General features: G+C 45.2%; 1 long non-coding RNA gene across 1 annotated transcript; it reads left to right on the plus strand.

Moving 5' to 3' along the window:
- Positions 1-2,886: 2,886 nt before the first annotated feature.
- On the plus strand, positions 2,887-6,117 carry LOC125082298 (uncharacterized). Its single transcript, XR_007121944.1, has 3 exons — positions 2,887-3,507; positions 5,337-5,403; positions 5,851-6,117. It is a non-coding gene; the product is annotated as an uncharacterized LOC125082298 (long non-coding RNA).
- The last annotated feature ends 11,423 nt before the right edge of the window (positions 6,118-17,540 follow it).

Genomic DNA, 17,540 nt, shown 5'->3' on the forward strand with positions numbered 1-17,540 from the left:
GAGTGTCCAGGCTGGTGCTCCCCTCCTAGAAGGGCTCTCTGAGTGTCACAAGAATCACTTCTGAATCTTCCAGTCACTTAGTGGGTGGGCTCCGTGCTGGGACTTTTGGCCCTTCCTCTGGCCCTAGGGAACCATCTGGTGCAGCCCAGCAGCCCCCAGGTGGTCGGACTTGACCCCCAAAGCTGGCAGCTTCTAAGGGCCCTTCCAGACTTTCGGGGCCATCTTCCCCAAGTCAAGGCTTTGTGCAGAGGTGCCCCTCAAGGCCCACGCCCCACCCAGGGCCTATGTTGCTTTCTGGCAGCCCCCTGTCCCCGGAGGTAACCAGGGAGCCTAGTTGCCATGGTGACCGAGCAGGTTTGCTCCGCCCGCCTGGAAGGAGCCTGGCCAGGAGCCCTTGCCAGGACTGCACTGGCTGCTGGGAAAAGCGGGGCCCGGTGCCAAGCAGGCCCTTGGTCTCCAAGGCTCTCTGCCCTCATTTTCATTTCTGCCCTCTCCCGTCCCCTCTGCCCCTCTGGGCCTATGGAAATGAGAGAGGAGACCACCCCTCCCACAGGAGCATTTCAGGTGGTTAGCAGGTAAAGGGGTTCTGAGAGCCAGGCCGTTGGCTGCAGGTGGGGTGCGGGACCACTGCGGGCGTGTGAGCTGCTGGCTCGCTCCAGAGGCTGCAAACTTGCTGGCAGGCAGCCGTGCTCAGGGATGCGGGTTGCGTGGGGGCCTGGCTCAGAGGCACGGCTCCCGCTTGCCAGGCCTTCCTCGCCAAGCTGGCCAGATTTTTAAAAAGGACCGACCCACCCTCCCGTGTGTCGGAATCTCCACTTCTCCGCGTGCCCGAGATGGCAGGAATGGTGAGCTCCAGACATTAAATATAGAGTCTAAGTGTTCCTAACAACAAATCTGGCCGCGCCGTCTGGCCTCACTGGCCTTCCAGGCTTGTGCTGACAGCCTGGGGCTCACCCAGAACTACGCAGCGTCCCCAGAGCCGTGAGGACAGTGATGCTGTCTCTGGGCCGGCAGGGCTCCGGGGTCAGCATTTCCCACTCTTTCTCCTGAGAAATCACAGGGGATCTTGTAGGACACAATGCAGCCCCCCAAAAGGGGCCACTGGAGTGCGCTTGCGTTCCCTACAGGAAGTGCGCCAACTGTCATTCCTCACTGGCCCACCCGGCCCACCCGCGTGGGGCTCGCCCACCTCCCCGGGGCGCAAGGTCCCTGGGTGCTACTCTGGGGGGGAGGGACTTCCCTCCCTGCTGCATTTTTGACCGACTCAGGTTCCTCTCTTATTAGGAGACATTTTATTCCCGCAATTTCTGGGACCCCTTCAACAACTGTGAGTCTGTCGGGAACCCAACATCGAGGTCCGAGCCTCTGCCGGCGGCGCCGCTCGCTGCTTACCCATCACAATTCATTCAAGAAGGTGCCATCCCTAGCAAAGACAGATGTTTCTGTGGAATTGTTCCTAATATTATGTTTGCAGAGTGATAGGCTGGTCCACAAAGTAACAAAGTGCCATAGTTCCTGAGCCTAAAAATAATGAAAAGACCCCGAGCTACTTGAAATAGGTTCGACCGGATAAAGTGACCGAGAAATAATCCAGCGTTTTATCGTAAGGACCAATGTGGGAAATGAGCATTAATGAGGACTGGGGTCTGCGGCAGAGTTCTCTGACTCTTTCAGGAGACGAGAAAAGAAGTCTTATAAATCTGAGAAAGAAAAGATATAAAATCAAGTGTAGGAAATACAAAATAAAGTGTGCATCAAATATTCATCTGCCTTTCAAGCAGCTGGGAGGAAGGACCACACACATATCAGCTAAATGAGGGTTTTGGATGAAAATAATCTCTCATTTCTCTTCCAACTCTGATGTTAGATTATACGTATGTTTTCTGACATTTCACAAAGCCTTTGGACAAGAAACATCAGCTGTCATAGATGACTGGGCTGTTTTTCCCCCTAGAAATGTGGGTCCTAGGAAAGTCATGGGGTTTTCTATAGCAGCAGTATTGTGGGGGGGTGCGGGGGTGGGTAAGTGAAGGGAAGAGAAAGTTGAGTCCTAAGGCCTTGCCCATCTTGGTAGCAATTCTTCTCTGTTCCTGAATTCCAAAGGCTGGGGAGGGGACAACTTGAGAGAGAGCCAGACAGCCCCACGGATGGCAGAGCTGCTCACCGGACATGGGCTCCCATGTCAGAACCACTTGGATCGGAATCCTTGACCAGCATGCACGAGGCAAAGCCCTTAGTCTACTTCCCATCCATCCTGCCTTTCTCTTCTTTGTTCAGTGACTTATGCGTCTTATCCCAGGTGCAAGGAAATGCTCAAGGGGCCACACAGATAAAAATCCCTGGTCTCGCGGGACTCACAGTCTGTGGTGGGGAGAAAAAGCACAAACAAAACGAAATATAAATATACCCCATGTCAGGTAGTAGCAGCACTATTTAGGAAATAAATAAAGCAGGGTTGTAGGCAAGGGGAGGTGATATTATGACAGAAATAAGGAGACCCACATGGCGTGATGTTCGTCCCCCGAGCATCTCCACATTGTCACCATCGCCAGTGTCCCCCGCACACCTGTGCTCAGAGGATGCATCGCTGTGTGACACAGGTGAGCTGGTGCAGGTGGCATTTCCCATAATGCAAATGGAGGGATCCACATTGCAGGCCTGTGCAGAATGGTCGTCATCTTCCTCTGGACACACGAGGTAAGATGATTCCACAAGTTGCCCCTTGAAGGCACCGTCTCGTGTCCCTAGATAGAGGTATGTTCCTTGGCAACTTGATTCAGAAGCCGGAAAGAGCAGTCTACACTGGTGTGCCGTAGCTAATAATCCACTGTGAGGTTTACGGGTCAGAAAATGCCCTGTGAGGCTGGAACCCCTGTCACTATGAGTGGCACTGCTGGCCATCCTGTGCTCTCAGATCTCCCAGGCAAGTGTAATGATTGCACCCGTTTTGGGTTGACTTGGGTACCCTAAAAAAGGTTGAAGTCTTAACCGCTGGAACCTCAGAATATGACCTTATTTGGTTAATTTGAGGTCGTACTGGGCTAGGATAGGCCCTAACCCAATGTGGCTGGTAACCCTATAAGAAGAGAGGAAGAATATAGTATAGAGACCCGAGGAGGAAGACAGCCAGGTGACGTCATGGAGGCAGAGAACGTAGTGATGCATCTGTAAACCGGGAACACCAAGGTTTACCGGCCACCACCGGAGGCTGGAGAGGGTCCTGGAGCAGATTCTCCCTTAGAACTCCATGAGGAACCAACTGTACTACCCACATGTGGCTCTTGGACTTCGGGCTTTAGAAGGGGGGGAATGACTGTGGTTTAAGGCACCCACATTTGTAGTCCTTTGTTACTGAAAGTCCAGGAACCTAATACACTCTCTTTTTACAGATGAATAATCTGTGGGTAAGACAGTTTGTCCGACTTGGCCAATGAAGGATATAAATAAGGGCTAGAATTTCAAGAACAGCTAGACGATAGGCACACACACCCTTGGCCCGTTTGCAAAGTGAGAACCACTTGTATTACAAATGAAGAAACATAGAAACCGACGACTGGGGTCAGTAATACCCTTTTTCCTTTTTTAAAAGCTGTGACTCATGGCTGAGTAATTGAAAATGACAACTTTATTTCAAGAGACCACAGACACAAGTGCACCTAATAGTTTAATCTCTAGAATTGAAGTGTCCAGGTGAGAATGGGGTACATGTCTTACGAGGCGGGTAACAACCCAGGCGTGGGGCTCTGTTCTGCTGGGCTCTGTCAGAGTCGAACATGCCCAAGGCAAGTGTTTAAAGGTCAGTTGGACAGATTTCCAAACCAAGTTAGAGGCATAGGGAGTTCTAAAGGTTATCTAAGCCTTGGGGGTGTCATACAGACAGTAGCAAATAGCACCACTGGCCAAACCATCAAGAATTCTGATTGATCGTTCTTCTGCTGCTCTGACCCTCGTTCTTCCCAGGACATTATGCCTCACACCAAGGTGAGTGGGATGGTTCTTCTCCATTTATAGGTGTGAGATCAATCTGAGCTTTCTCCCCAAACCCTGCCGTACTCAGGGATCTCCAGAGGAGTAGAATCAGCAGGATATGTGTGTCTGTATGTGTGTTTGTGTCGGTGTGTATTCAAATGTTAATCTCATCCAGAAATACCATCCCAGATGCATCCTGTCATGTTCCAACAAATATCTGGGCATCTTGGGGACCGGTCAAGTCGACAAATAACACCACACTTGCCTATTGGTAGAGGACGTCTTTCTTCCTGAATGGCCAACGATCCCATTTCCTCATGGGCCATAAATCTTACACTTAGAAGCATTACCTTGCATGCCTATATTCGAAAAAAGACATTTGCCCCTTAAGCAGCCGTATTATTTCTAATAGGATAGCACTCTACCTGTGCTCTTTCCCTTTGGTACTTAAGCATGTGATTGGTCTACTAGCCACTTGTCCCTAAGGCGTATAGATCATTTAGTTGTTGAGATTTAAATTTTATTTAAATTTTGACTCCAGCCATTATTTTTCAACCAACCCAAGGGTTATAGGCTCTGCATTTGACCCTAATATTCCAACCTATGAACCAGTTTCCTTAGTGTGAAATTACATTATGTAAGAGGCTCCCCTTTGTCCATTATCCGGGCATTTCAGTGACAGAGCTCTCAAAGAGGCGCGATATTGTAAATCAGGAGGGGCCAGGAGGTGGAAGGGGAGAGAATAATAGTTTTAAGGCCACCATGGTAATTTCTTCTATTCTTAATGCCATAGAAAGAGCACTGTGAAGAATGGGTATGAGGTGTTTCTTCCTGGCAACTTGTCAAAGGAAGAATATTTTATGCAAATGGAGATATTCTATTCCGAGAAATAATAGATCTATAGTGATTTCATTCTTGTGTTTAACTGGACAAGGTTTACCTTTAAAAGATAGGTTGGCCCTTACCAGTACTACTTGTTGAATAAAGAAGGAATGCCGAGAAGATATTAATTGTACGACATTAAGCTAATAGCCAGCAACCCACATGCCATACTAGAGAGGGGTCATTGATAAAAATTGGTTAAAGAATAATTGGGTGGGCTGAATTACTTAAATAGGTATTGAAAATGATAAAGTCAGTGCAGAAGGAGTAAAAATAAAAGGTATTGAGAAAATGCTGAAATTCTGATCTTTGGCTATCAGCATTGCCTTGTACCAGGAGAAATTGAGTCACAAATGAAATGTTTTAATTATTTTTTTCTGATTTTGATCCTGAAAGACTCACCAATAACCAAGACATGCTATAAATAAAATGGAAAAAAAAAGGAAATTTGATTTTTTGGCTTTTTTGCCTTTACTTACTTCTAGTTCCCATGTGAAGTCATATAAGGTCCATGGCCTTCTGGCAAGATTCCTTACTACATCCTTGGCAATGGTAAGTCCTTTCCCAGTTTCAGTCCTCAGAGCTGTTGGTGGGATGCTGTCCCAGTGGGGGACCGAGGAACAGGATGTCACAGCAGCCACCCAGAGTGCACCATGCCTCTGGTTCATTGGCATTCACACAATTGTTCATTGGGTTCAGCATTCACACAAAAGACCTGAGGAATTTAGTATCATGTTGCAAATGCTCATGTGTGAAGCACTGTGATAGTCACAACACATAAGAGGCAAATTCTGTTCTTGCTGTTGGCTTGAAGTCAGCAAGGAAGATAGAAGATAACTGACTTTGTTACAGCATGTATGTGTATGTATGTGTGTGTGTCCTGGGGTTGAGGAGGAGGGTACAGACATAGGGACCTATGGAAGCACCCAGTAACAATGTGAGTCCACAATATTTAGATTCGGAAAGGTTTTCACACTGCATTTCTTCTCTTCTTAACAGCTCAGTATTACTGTCTAGTCATTTTTAGATACATTGTATGATGGCCACAAAAAACACCTTCTGGTCCAAATCTGCAAGGAAATGGATAGACAGAGGTGCTGGGAGGACTGCTCCCAGCTCTACGGCAAATTTCCAAATGCAATTGGCTGGCGGGTTTGGATGCAACTCACCCTATTTTGAAAATAAAGCGTTAATTCTATGTATCACTCCATTTGTTCTCTCAAATGAAAAGTGAAAGATTAATTCGTTAGAAACAAATCCTTTCACAGGTCACTAGGTAACCAGTATGATTTTTTTTATAAAGGCATATCAATTCTATATTAATTTCTATAATTTATATTCATTTCTTGAGGTTTTGAGATGTTACATGCATTTTTTAATCATATGTGTCTCTAAAAATGTATAGTATATAATAATTTTGATAATACTATTTAAAAATGTATTAACAATTCCATGCTGAATACGAGTTGCTTTGGAAATACATTCTTACGATCAAGGAAAATCTTCTATATGTATACATTATGCTAGGTCCTGCATATGCTATTGAATCAGAATGAAACAGGATTATTCTGAATTTGAAGAAAAATGAAAACTTTGCTTTTTTGAGGGAAAAAGATTCTTAGCAGAACTACGAAATTGTTTAGAATCCAGAATACATAACAACCAGATTATCCTCTCTGTTTTTAAAGTAAGTTCAAGGCCTATGAGGGAGACCTCCAAGCTTTTGAAAGCCATGTTGGTATTTTTAATAAATAGATCTCATTTAAAAGAAAACAGAGTGTCTAAAATTCAGTTGCTAATAATTGAGCATGTTTCAGGAAAACTTGCCGGTGGTAAATTTCAATGTAAACCTTTTCAATTCAAGGTCTCAACATCCAAATGGCCATCAGAATTCTTCCCAAAGTCCTCCAGCAATATCATTCTGAAAGATGTGAACCCCAGAAAGATATTCTGTAGCTCCTAAACCAAATGTCATTTTCTTGAACATCATCAATAATTATACTTTTCCCCCCAAATTACCATGAATATATATTTTTTTATTTTGGAAGAATAAGAAGGTAGAGATTCAAAAAAAGAAGGAAATTTAAAAATATGATCTGTTGTAGTAATAGCAAAGACATAAAGTTACTCTTGTAAGTCATTTCACTTTGTCTGCTCACTTACACCTGACAACTCTTCGAGGTAGTACAGCTATTGCCCTCCCAACTCACAAGCAAAGGAGTGGGGGGAAAGGGGATGGATACCCATTCGGGGGCCACACAGCCACAGGGAGTAGCACAGCAGGAGGTTCCCTCCCTGTGTTATCTTGGTGTTGACTTTGCCCTGCTAGATGGAGAAAAACTTTACATCTGTGCACGTATGTTCAAGAAAAGGGGACGACAGACATACCTTTCCGTTACCTGCCCTTTTCGCCTTATGATATATGATGCACATCTTACAGCAATTATGTCACCATCTCCCTTTTGACATTTGTGTCATAGTCAATGTTTCATTGTTTTGCAAAATCTCCCCATGGGGTTCACTAACCCGCTCCTTAAACATTGTCCCCAGCAGCCATCTTCTACCCGCTGAGACCCGAATCGAATCTTCACACTCCTCCACAACTGTGCCCTGGGAGAAACTCCTAGGATGGAATTATTGGGGAAGAGTTCATAGATCTCAAGTTTTGATCCATTGCCAGGTTGTGCTCCAGGGAGATTCAGGACGCTCGGGCCCTCGGCGGGCACCGGTCACCGGTCACCTTCTAATTGCTGCACCGGTCAACTTCCTCTGGGGCCCGTCCAACAACCTGCAAAGCAGCCACGTGTCATCTTTTTCCTAGAGAATGCTTCCTTCCTTCTTTTCTGTAGTGCTGTGCTGCTTTCTGGGTCCCCTTCCAGCCCCACTGCCTGGTCTTACTGGGGTCTTTCCCACTGGAGGCCTCTAGGGGTAACCCGAACCATGCCCCGCTGTTTTGCCCTCCATGTGCTCTTCGAGGTCAGTCCACCTGCTCTCACTCCCCCGCCCTCCGCCCCTACACACAAGGTTTCCCCTGACTTCTACTTTCCACCACAAGTGAGGCACCACAGCAGTGTTCTGATTTGTAAACAAGTATCTGAAACCAAAGTCCATGATCTGTATTCCGAAACCTACTTCTTTTCTAGCAAAGGCTTTTTGAGGCTTTTCCTCCATGACGCTGCTCTGGGAGAAACAGGAAGCCTTTCCTTGTTTCTTCCACCAGCCCTGGTGGCAGGGACAGGGAGGAAGGGGTGTGGCCATGGGGGACCTCGGGATTAACCGGAAGTGAAGAGGGCCTCACTGTGGACTCCCCCAGCATCTTGTTTTGTTCACTTTTCCTATTTTTCCCTCTGGCCTGCTAGGTTATAGCACACAAGTAGATATTCAGAATCACTTGATGGATTGCAAAATAAACTATCATAACTGACAGAGACGAAAGAATATCATTTTCAGATACATAGCAGCCCAATTTATACATCAAAGAATGCTATTATTAAGTCAAAGAATAGGGGGAGAAAACTATTTCAAATATGTTAGATCAGTCAAAAATAGTAGCGTAAGACTCTCTACCCTGAGGGGCTTAAAAAGCTGCTGGGAGGTGCGCCGTGTTTACAATTAGTGAGTAAGATAGTGACACAGAGTGTGTGTCCGCGTGTGCCCGTGTGTGCCCGTGGAAGCATCAGAACACGTCTGACGCAAGTCTACAAGGTTTCCCCTGACTTCTACTTCCCACCATAAGTGAGGTCTTACTGGGCGGTTCCTCTTCCACCGAGGGCATGAACGCAGACAACAGGGGTTATTTATGGAGCACATGCACGGGGCCTTTGTCTCCTGTATCTCCCTCAGTCATTGCTTGAGGCTAGTTCTTTGACCAAGTCCGCACAGAGGGAAAGTCGCAGAGCCTGGTTGTTTGTCCTCCAAAGACGCGGTAAGCCACAAATGGGCCTAAATGTGGAAAGGAGAGCCAAGGCAGTCACTGGAAGATTGGTGAAGGGGTGTGGGCTCGTCCCCCCAAATTACACGTCATGACAGAGCAGCAAACAGCACCAGCAAACGTGCCCCCCTATGACCCACTCTGTATTTCTATACCTTCAGATAACTGATTCACTTAGCCCCTTGGGAGTTTCTCCAAATCCTGTTGATTCCCAATGTTGATTTTCTTCTCAAACTTCTGCCTTCCAAAGTTATCATCCCTGCTTACATTAGCGGGGTAAGTAGACACTTGACTCTGAGGTATGCCTTCCCTTCTCCTGTATGTGGCCCCTCACCTGCCTGCCACCTGACGACTCAGTCACGTTGAACTGTGTGTTACATCTTCCCTAGGATCAACGGACTTCATCTTCTGGCTGTTGGTCGTTCTTTGGCTTTAAAGAACACACAAGCCAGAATTCCAAATAACCCGTGGAAATGACAGACCTCCTTGTTTCTGCAAGTGGTGTCTGGGGCGTTGAGTGACCAGCTGAGGTGGTTTCCACTGTGGGGAGCAATGGGCTGGGCAGCAGAGAAGTCATCTTTCCCCACCCTTCAGCGCTGTTGCCGGCTGCAAGTGTACGATGAGACCTAAAAAGGACAAGGCTCCAGCCCCGAAGCATTTACAACCTCAGCTGGGCATCAAGGAAGCGGCAGCGCGGAAAACTGCATTTGTGCAGATGCGACTGGGACAGAGAAGGCTGCGAGGTTTACAGGGTGGGAGAATGTGCCCAGTGCATGGAGCCCCAGATGCAGCTCAGAGAGGTTCAGGGAAGAAAGTGGGAAAGGTTTAAGTCAGGGCGGCGATAAGCTAAAATGATCTACCAAAAAATTGAAAAGAATGTGTTGGTAAGGGGCACCTGGGAGGTGCAGTTGGTTAAGCGTCTGCCTTCAGCTCAGGTCATGATCGCAGTCCCTGGGATCGAGCCCCATGTCGGGATCTGGCCAGCGGGGAGCCTGCTTCTCCCTCCCCTCCTCCTGCTCATGCTCTCTCAATCACTCACTCACTCAAATAAATAAATAAAATCTTAACAAGAAAGTGTTGGGAATAATGTGACATGACAAACAAAGAGATTACATTGACATCTTTTACATTGTTCCTTACTCAAAATGGCTTTTCCAAGACGACCGACCCTTTGGGGCTATGGCCCTGGTGTCATCGGTTCTGCTAAACACTGGGTAGTGTGAGGAGAGAAAGCAGCGCTCTGTAGCTGTTCTGCCCTCCTCAGTATCTGGGGCATCAGCGCTTGTAGCAGGGTCTCTGGATGGCTGCAAGGAAATGCACATCCTTGGTTCCTGGGAGAGCTTACGGCTGAGGAACACCTGTATGTATGATGATTAACATGTGTCTTGGTAAGTAGGTAAACCATCCTTCTAAAGGATGCTGGTGCAGTGAAGACTTTTGTCATTAGAGTTGCTGTTGAAGGGGAATGTTGAATGGTCAGTACGGGAACTCAAGGCAGGGGTGTGACTTTCAGCAAATCCCATGAGCATATGCAGGGGGAATTAGATGTGACTTTGTACAAAATGCCCATGACAACGGGGATTTGGGGTGTGTTGTGGGGTCATCAGAATGCTCTGGGTGTGTGCCCTACCCAAGCACGGGAGAAACAGATCCTTCCTTTTTAGAAGATTCTATAGCTGGACCTCCCTGACTCTTCAGGAGCACCGGCCACAAGGAGGCAGGAGGACAGCTTAAGCACCGAGAGCATCAATTACAATTTTTCTAGGAATGGGAGGAGCATACATTCATTTAGGAAATATGCACATTATGGAAAAAAAGGCAACCGGATCCCACCACTCCCACTCAGGAAAAAGAACGGTTGACATTTTAGTGTAATATACTTTTATGCACTCATCTGTAGGGTTTTTAAAAAGATTTTTAAAAAAAATTTTAGTTTTTATTTATTTATTTGACAGCGAGAGAGTGAGAGAGAGAGTGAGCGAGTGCACAGGAGGGAGCACAAGAGGGGAGAGCAGCAGAGGGAGAAGGAGAAGCGGGCTTCCCAACGTGGGGCTTGATTTCAGGACTCCGGGATCATGACCTGAGCAGAAGGCAGATGCTTAGCCAACTGAGCTACCCAGGTGTCCCTAAAGATTTTGTTTTTAGGTAATCTCTGCACACAATGTGAGGCTCAAACTTACAGCACTGCGGTCCAGAGTCATATGCTTTACCCACGAGCCAGCGGAAGCCCCAGTAGTTTGAGTACTAACATATCAGGAATGTGAAACTTTCACAGCCATTTGATTTTAAATGACTGTCTTGTGTTCTTTTGATTTTTTAAAAGAAAGGAAAATCAGCAGACGTACAGTTTGCAAGTAAGGAAAAAACCCAAACCTACTTGGTAGTTTCCCATACTTTCCAATCCATTGCTGTTCCCACAGCAATCTCCTCTGGAGGGTGACCCTATGTCCCTTAGGATGTGAGCTTCAGGGCCTGCGGATGTGGGGATTCTTGGTCCTGGTGAGCAAGACAGCTACACGGTGATTTGTTGGTCTGCATGACCATGAGGAGTTGCAAAGCCGTGCATGGAAATACCATAGACACTCACCTGTCTACCTTTCTCCTCCAGACCCCGGACACCCTCTCTGCACAAGCCTGGGACTACATTGAACATTAGGGCATGAGGGCCGTGGGGGTTGCAGAGCCCATGACCTTGAGAGGAGGCAGGTTTTCCTGGGCGTCCTGGCTGTGGGCCAGCTACAGGGTAGGAAAGGTCCATGCAGTCACTTGAAAAAAATCTTTCCAGGGACGCCTGGGTGGCTCAGTGGGTTAAAGCCTCTGCCTTCGGCTCGGGTCATGATCCCAGGGTCCTGGTATGGAGCCCCACATCGGGCTCTCTGCTCAACGGGGAGCCTGCTGCCTCCTCTCGCTCTGCCTGCCTCTCTGCCTACTTGTGATCTTTGTCTGTCAAATAAATAAATAAATAAATAAAATCTTTTTTTAAAAAAGTCTTTCCATATGGAAAAACAACAACAATAAAAAACCTCCATAAAATTCCTCCACATGTTCTGAACACTCTGTTTCTCCTGTCCTTCTGGAGGTGACATATTTTTACTTCTCTTGTATTCTGCGGTGAAGAATTCTTTTTTTTATGAACTTTTCGTCTCACTTCTCGAAAGTTTGTCTGTCTTTGGACATCTTGAGTCCCGGCGGGGCTCCAGGTTTGGTAAAACCCCCATAGCCATGTGGGGCTTCGTGGTCTTCAAAACCCCATTATCTGGGGGACACGTGACTGTATTTTTCTCGCACTGTGTTATTCAGATTTGTTGTTCTATCTCTAGAAGATCGACGGTGAGCACCTGAACTCTGTTGCCTCACGTCTCTGAGGCTTTAGTCCAGCTAAAGGCTTTTTAGCCACTTTTAAAACTTGCTGAAATCCTTTCCCCCAAAATGGAATTCCTCCCTTTTAAACCATACATTTAATCTTTTTATGATCACTTCCAATACGATCTGACTCCTGGCAACTACCTCTTCCTTGAAAAGCAAATAGAAAAGATCAAGTCCAAAGATCTTCTTCTTCTAAAATAAGCAACCATGCCCCCAAATACTTCAAGGAAGTGTCTGAAAAGCTATGGTTTTACTATTTTGTTTCTTGTTTTTGCTGATGGATTTTATTCTGATTCTAGCCCAGGGGCCAGCAAATTTTTTTTTTTTTTAATGTCCAGAAGTAAATACTTTAGGTTTTGTGGGCTATATGGCTTCTGTCACAGCAACTCAATTCTACCATTGCCACATGAAGCTGCACTACACAATATGGAAGTGAATGGCTGTGGCTGTGTTCCAATAAAACTTTATTTACAAAAATGGGCAGTGGGCTGTATTTGGCCCACAGGCCTATTCTGCTGACTGATATTGGAAGCGATAAATTAAACTCCTCTTCCATCAGGACCTGGTTCATATGAATAACCAGACAAGGCGTTTGATTTTTCTCTGTTCACATTAAGAGATATAGAATGATAAAACATTAGGAATAATAAAATATCAGCATTTTATAAGTGGCCTGCCTGAGCACTAGGAAAGTTCAAAGAATTACCCACATTAACATGAATCTTAAATGACGCTTCTTGGAGGTAGGTCCCTGCTGAGTTAGCTTGGCGGGCTCAGAAACCTCGGTCTCCCATGTATCCCTCTTGGTAGTAACTTTTAAGACGGGCTGATGCCTGATGGCTTCCACTGCAGGCTTGCTCTTCTTCTGCTCTCCACGTTTGCTTGGGTCCAGTATGTTTCTTCCGTTTCACAGGTTTTGAAGGAAGTGATGATTTTCTCTGCCTTAGAATATTCATGGTAACTATTTAATAAGAGCAATACAGACTGTGTTTGCTCTCAGCTCCTGTTTTGGATTAGGGGTAGGGCTACTTCAGCTCTACAGTTTGTTTCCAATTTTTACAATGATTCTACAAAGCAGGTACGATGAGCTCTTGGTGTTTTTTTTTGTTTTTCCTTTACTTTCCTCCGGGTAAGAATATTGACTTTCAGAGAACTTCATGGACTCACCTCAAGTCACACAGATTTCTACACAGCAACTTCCACACATTTTTTCATATGTTCATTGTTTAAAAATTCTTGATCTAATAGCCTCTCTTCTCTGTCCCTTCAGTGTTACCATCATATCTCACTTTTCAGATTAAGTCGGAGCAGTGATTCTGAGCTAAGACCCCGGTTCCTGTTCCTTATTTTTCAAGTCTATAAGACTGAGCCATGGAACATAGCCCATCTACAAACACTGCAGTGATGTTGCTGCCATGGATATTTATGGAAAATAGATATTCGATGACAAAAGGACACCTAAGCAGCTGCAGTGTGACGAGCTTTAACGGGGCAGCTGCGAACAGGGTGGAGGGCAGGAATCCCTCTGGGGACTGGAGAAGAACAACTTCCAGCAGAAGGCAGCATGATTGGGCACTGCTGGGACCTGCCTGGCACAGAGCAATCAGAGCTGGGTGGTTCTTTGAGTGCAAGAGAAGCCAGCAAACATGAATCTAAGAGATCGAAATGTCAAAAGTTACAAGCGGTGCAAATAGTCGCTCTAGTTGTGGGCCAAAGGAAATGTCTTCACTTGAGTAAATGTGGAAGGGACTTCTGGCAACTAATACTCAGGCATAGATAAAAACAAGTAAATTAGGACAAACTAGAACAGCATTGGCAACAGAAAGGCACCTTCAGGTGCACCACCGTAGGACAGAAAGGACAACACACTTAAATTGGTGTAATGAGGGTCACTCAATCCTTGCCACCCAAAATTTACCCTGGAGTTGAGAAGGCAGGGCGTACATTCGTGTTCCTTGGAATTCGGTGGTAGTATTTGCAAAAAGATGGCCCTTTGCCTATTTATCCATTTCTACTTTCAGATAAGGTGGGATTTTATTTTTGTTTTTTTATGACTGAATTAGGGAAGTTTGGGGATTTTTCTGGATTGCTGCATTTTCTTGTTCGTTTGACCTTTTTGTTCCATGCAAAATGAGTGATGTCCTTGGTTTCATGCAGCCTGTCTTTGGAGAGAAATTGCTCTGTCTTCCTGGTAGAGCTCACAGTATGTAGGAATATTGCATGACCAAATGGGAGTTGGAATCCTGGATTCTGTCTGTGCTGAGTCACCCCGCGTCATAGGACACAGCGCGTGGGTGAATGGTTGCGAAGCGGAAGGACGAAGGCGAGGACAGAGACGAGCTGTACGGATGGCTGGCCCGAAGCTGCTATGCTGGCCGCCTGGGGGGAGGCATTGATATGGCGCCTGCACCCAGATGGCTTTCCATGGCGTTAGTCTGAGTGTCTCAGGAAAGAGACTTTCAACTACCCAAATCAGTTATCGCTTCAGTACATGTGTTTTTAAAATCCTTTTTATGTTTGGTGGAAAAAACCTCTGCTTGAGTAAACAGTTACATCACTAATTGCTAAATATGACATTATCAGATTGCTTTGACTTCCTGGGGGTGAGGGTAAGGAAAAAAGGTTAATTACAATTACTTTTGTCTCTAACTAATGGAAGGCAGTGTTAACATCTGTGTGTTGCCTGCAGGAAGGTTGGCAGTAATCTCTATGTATTAACCAGAGTAGAATAGAATGACCCAAAGTGTGGATGTCATTGCGTTACCTGAATTTACCCAGCAGCTAACAAAATAGGTCTCTTTCGTTAAAGACTAATTTTCACATAAAAAAAAAAAAAAAAAAAAAAAAACAAAACTTTATTATGGGCCTAGTGCAGTTAAATTGCCTGACACAGTGGGGAATCTACACTTAGCCTGATAATATTGAGCACTGAGAAATGCCTCAGGTGATGATCAAGCTGAGCGATAATTCAGACCCCTGATAATTCTCTTCCAAGCAAATGCCACCAGGTGGCACAAAATGTCTCAGACAGCACTGAGCATGCTCTCTCTCTGGACCACAGTGAAGTGTGGAAAAAGGATTAAGAATTGCTAAAGATTGTAATAAGCTTCCCCTCCTCCTTCCAAATGCACATGTTCTTATCCTCAAACAGCTTTTTGAAAGACAAAAAAAAAAGTGACAATATATACATTCTATGTATTCACTGAAATTCACCCTTTGAATAATGCATAGGGCTACTCAGTAGAGATAAATAAAGCAGTGTGGGAAGAGAAATGGAGATTTGCCAAGTTGCCAAGTCACCAAATCTAAAGTCATCAAGTCTGTAGAGAAATCTTAGCACAAAATCCTTCCACGAGTTTAGATGCAGGATCATTCATACAAGTTGTAAATGTTCTGGCATGTTGAGAAACTATAGTGATCTAAAGATCTGTAGAGTTTAACCAAAGCCAAAATTGTTGCTACTCAAAGCCCGGGGCAAGACTTTATGGAGGGATGAAATAGGGTGAGACGCTTTTCTTTGTTCTAGATTCTGCCACTCCTCATTAAGCAGGGGTCTAATATTCGCCCAGCACGGGGAGTAAGTGTATGCTGGAGAGGGGTGTCCACTGCGTAATTAGATAGCGATCGTAATAACATGCAATCCCACGTGCTTCCCGCCCGGCCAACAGTGGGGGAGCGGTCGGGCTCTGGGCCTGCGGAGGGCGTCAGGAGTACTCTTTTGGGGGGCTTTCCCTGCTTGCTCATGGCACCATCCTGCGGCCAGAAATACTGCCTCGTTACGTCCGCACAAGGGTCAGGCACATGCATGTTGAAAGAAAACTTCCCAGATAACGTTAAGTGTTTTCTAATTAGGAGATTTAAATGTAAGGATTTCGGGGTTTTGGGGTGATAATCATGGGTCGGTCCGCAGAAGTTCCATTCTAACAGACCCTTCCCGAGAACCGGGGAAGACCAGTACCCATGAGTCGATCTAGAAAGAAATCTAGTGCCTCTTCCTTAAAGAGAAATTCTTCATTTCTGTCTGGAGATGGAGGAGGGTTGAGGCCTGTGACATTTCAAGCATCCTTTGTGTTCACCGGTCTCTGAAGGAATGGCTTGTCCCTTAAGGAGAAACAAACTATGAATACATAAGAATATAAAAGACTTGTTCTTAAAGTGGAGTTTGAAAAATGCAAACTTGAATATTTTGAGCTGCAAAAAAATAAGAACAAAGAATCAGAAAATTAAGTTATGTGGAAGAATTAATACTTTGCTCATTCTAAGTGGAATGTGGGATATATGGGGGATAGTCAAAGGAATAGAGCCTTACATTTTAAAGTAAGGTGTTGGAAGTTTCTTCACTGTGAAGCCGACAATGTTTCTGTTTCAAGATATAACGTGAATTGTTTTATACATCAGGAGGTTTAAACATGACAGTTAAATGTAAAATGAATTAGAACAAGAAGAGATTGACTTAACACTTTTACCAAGTTCTTTCTAGCACTAGGCTTTGTGAGAGGTACTGAAGTATATTCAGCATTTTACTTAAACCTTATAATGACTTTGTAGAGTAGGTGCTCTTACTACCAGTGTCAACTACAACAACAATCAAGGCTTAGAGAATTACGTACTCTGCCCCAATGTATAATTTGTAATGGTGGAACAGGAATTAAAACCCAATTCTGTTGGACTTTAAGATCCCCAAGCATAAAGGTTATATTGAGTCATCTAGGAATGCCTGTAAGAAGAGAATTAACAGTAATTCGGGATGAAGTGATGAATTGAAAAACAATTCCAAGAGAAAAAAAATTTTCCTAGCAAAGTATAGCGTAAAGCTTTTCTCTACTAGAAATCAAACAACAGAAATTATATCTGGAGCAAAACTCAAAAGAATTTTTAAAAAAATTTTAAAAAGTCAAAGGAATTTTAAAAGCTTTTGTGTAGAAACCAACATTGCAAGTAACACATGACGTCACTCATTTCCGGGTACGGCATCAAAGTTGCTGTACAAGAACTCTCGAGGCTCTTCTGGTCTTCCTGGAGCAGCAGGGCAGCTAGTCCGCCAGGTCCTATCTTCTTTGAGCTCCTGAGCTCCGTAGTTTGTGTTTGGCAAAAGTCCAACTGTGTTAGACTGTCAAGTGCATAATGTGATTAATCTAAACTCTAAGAATGCTTGACAATTGTACTGAGGTAGAAAACTATTGTCTTTGCATTTACATACTATCTCGTTTTGAGAAGAATGGATGTTCAAGTCATTAATTAAACAGACTCTGCATTGAACCAAGAAGAGACTCTAAACCCGGGTAGGCCTTCCTGCGTTTGCTTTCCTCACCTGGAAGGAGGGCCTGACCGTGCCTGTGACACCAGGCATCTCGCAGGGAAAATGGGAAAACCTACAATGGACACGCGCCTC

Source organism: Lutra lutra, chromosome 12, assembly GCF_902655055.1.
Source record: "Lutra lutra chromosome 12, mLutLut1.2, whole genome shotgun sequence".
NCBI lineage: Eukaryota > Metazoa > Chordata > Mammalia > Carnivora > Mustelidae > Lutra > Lutra lutra.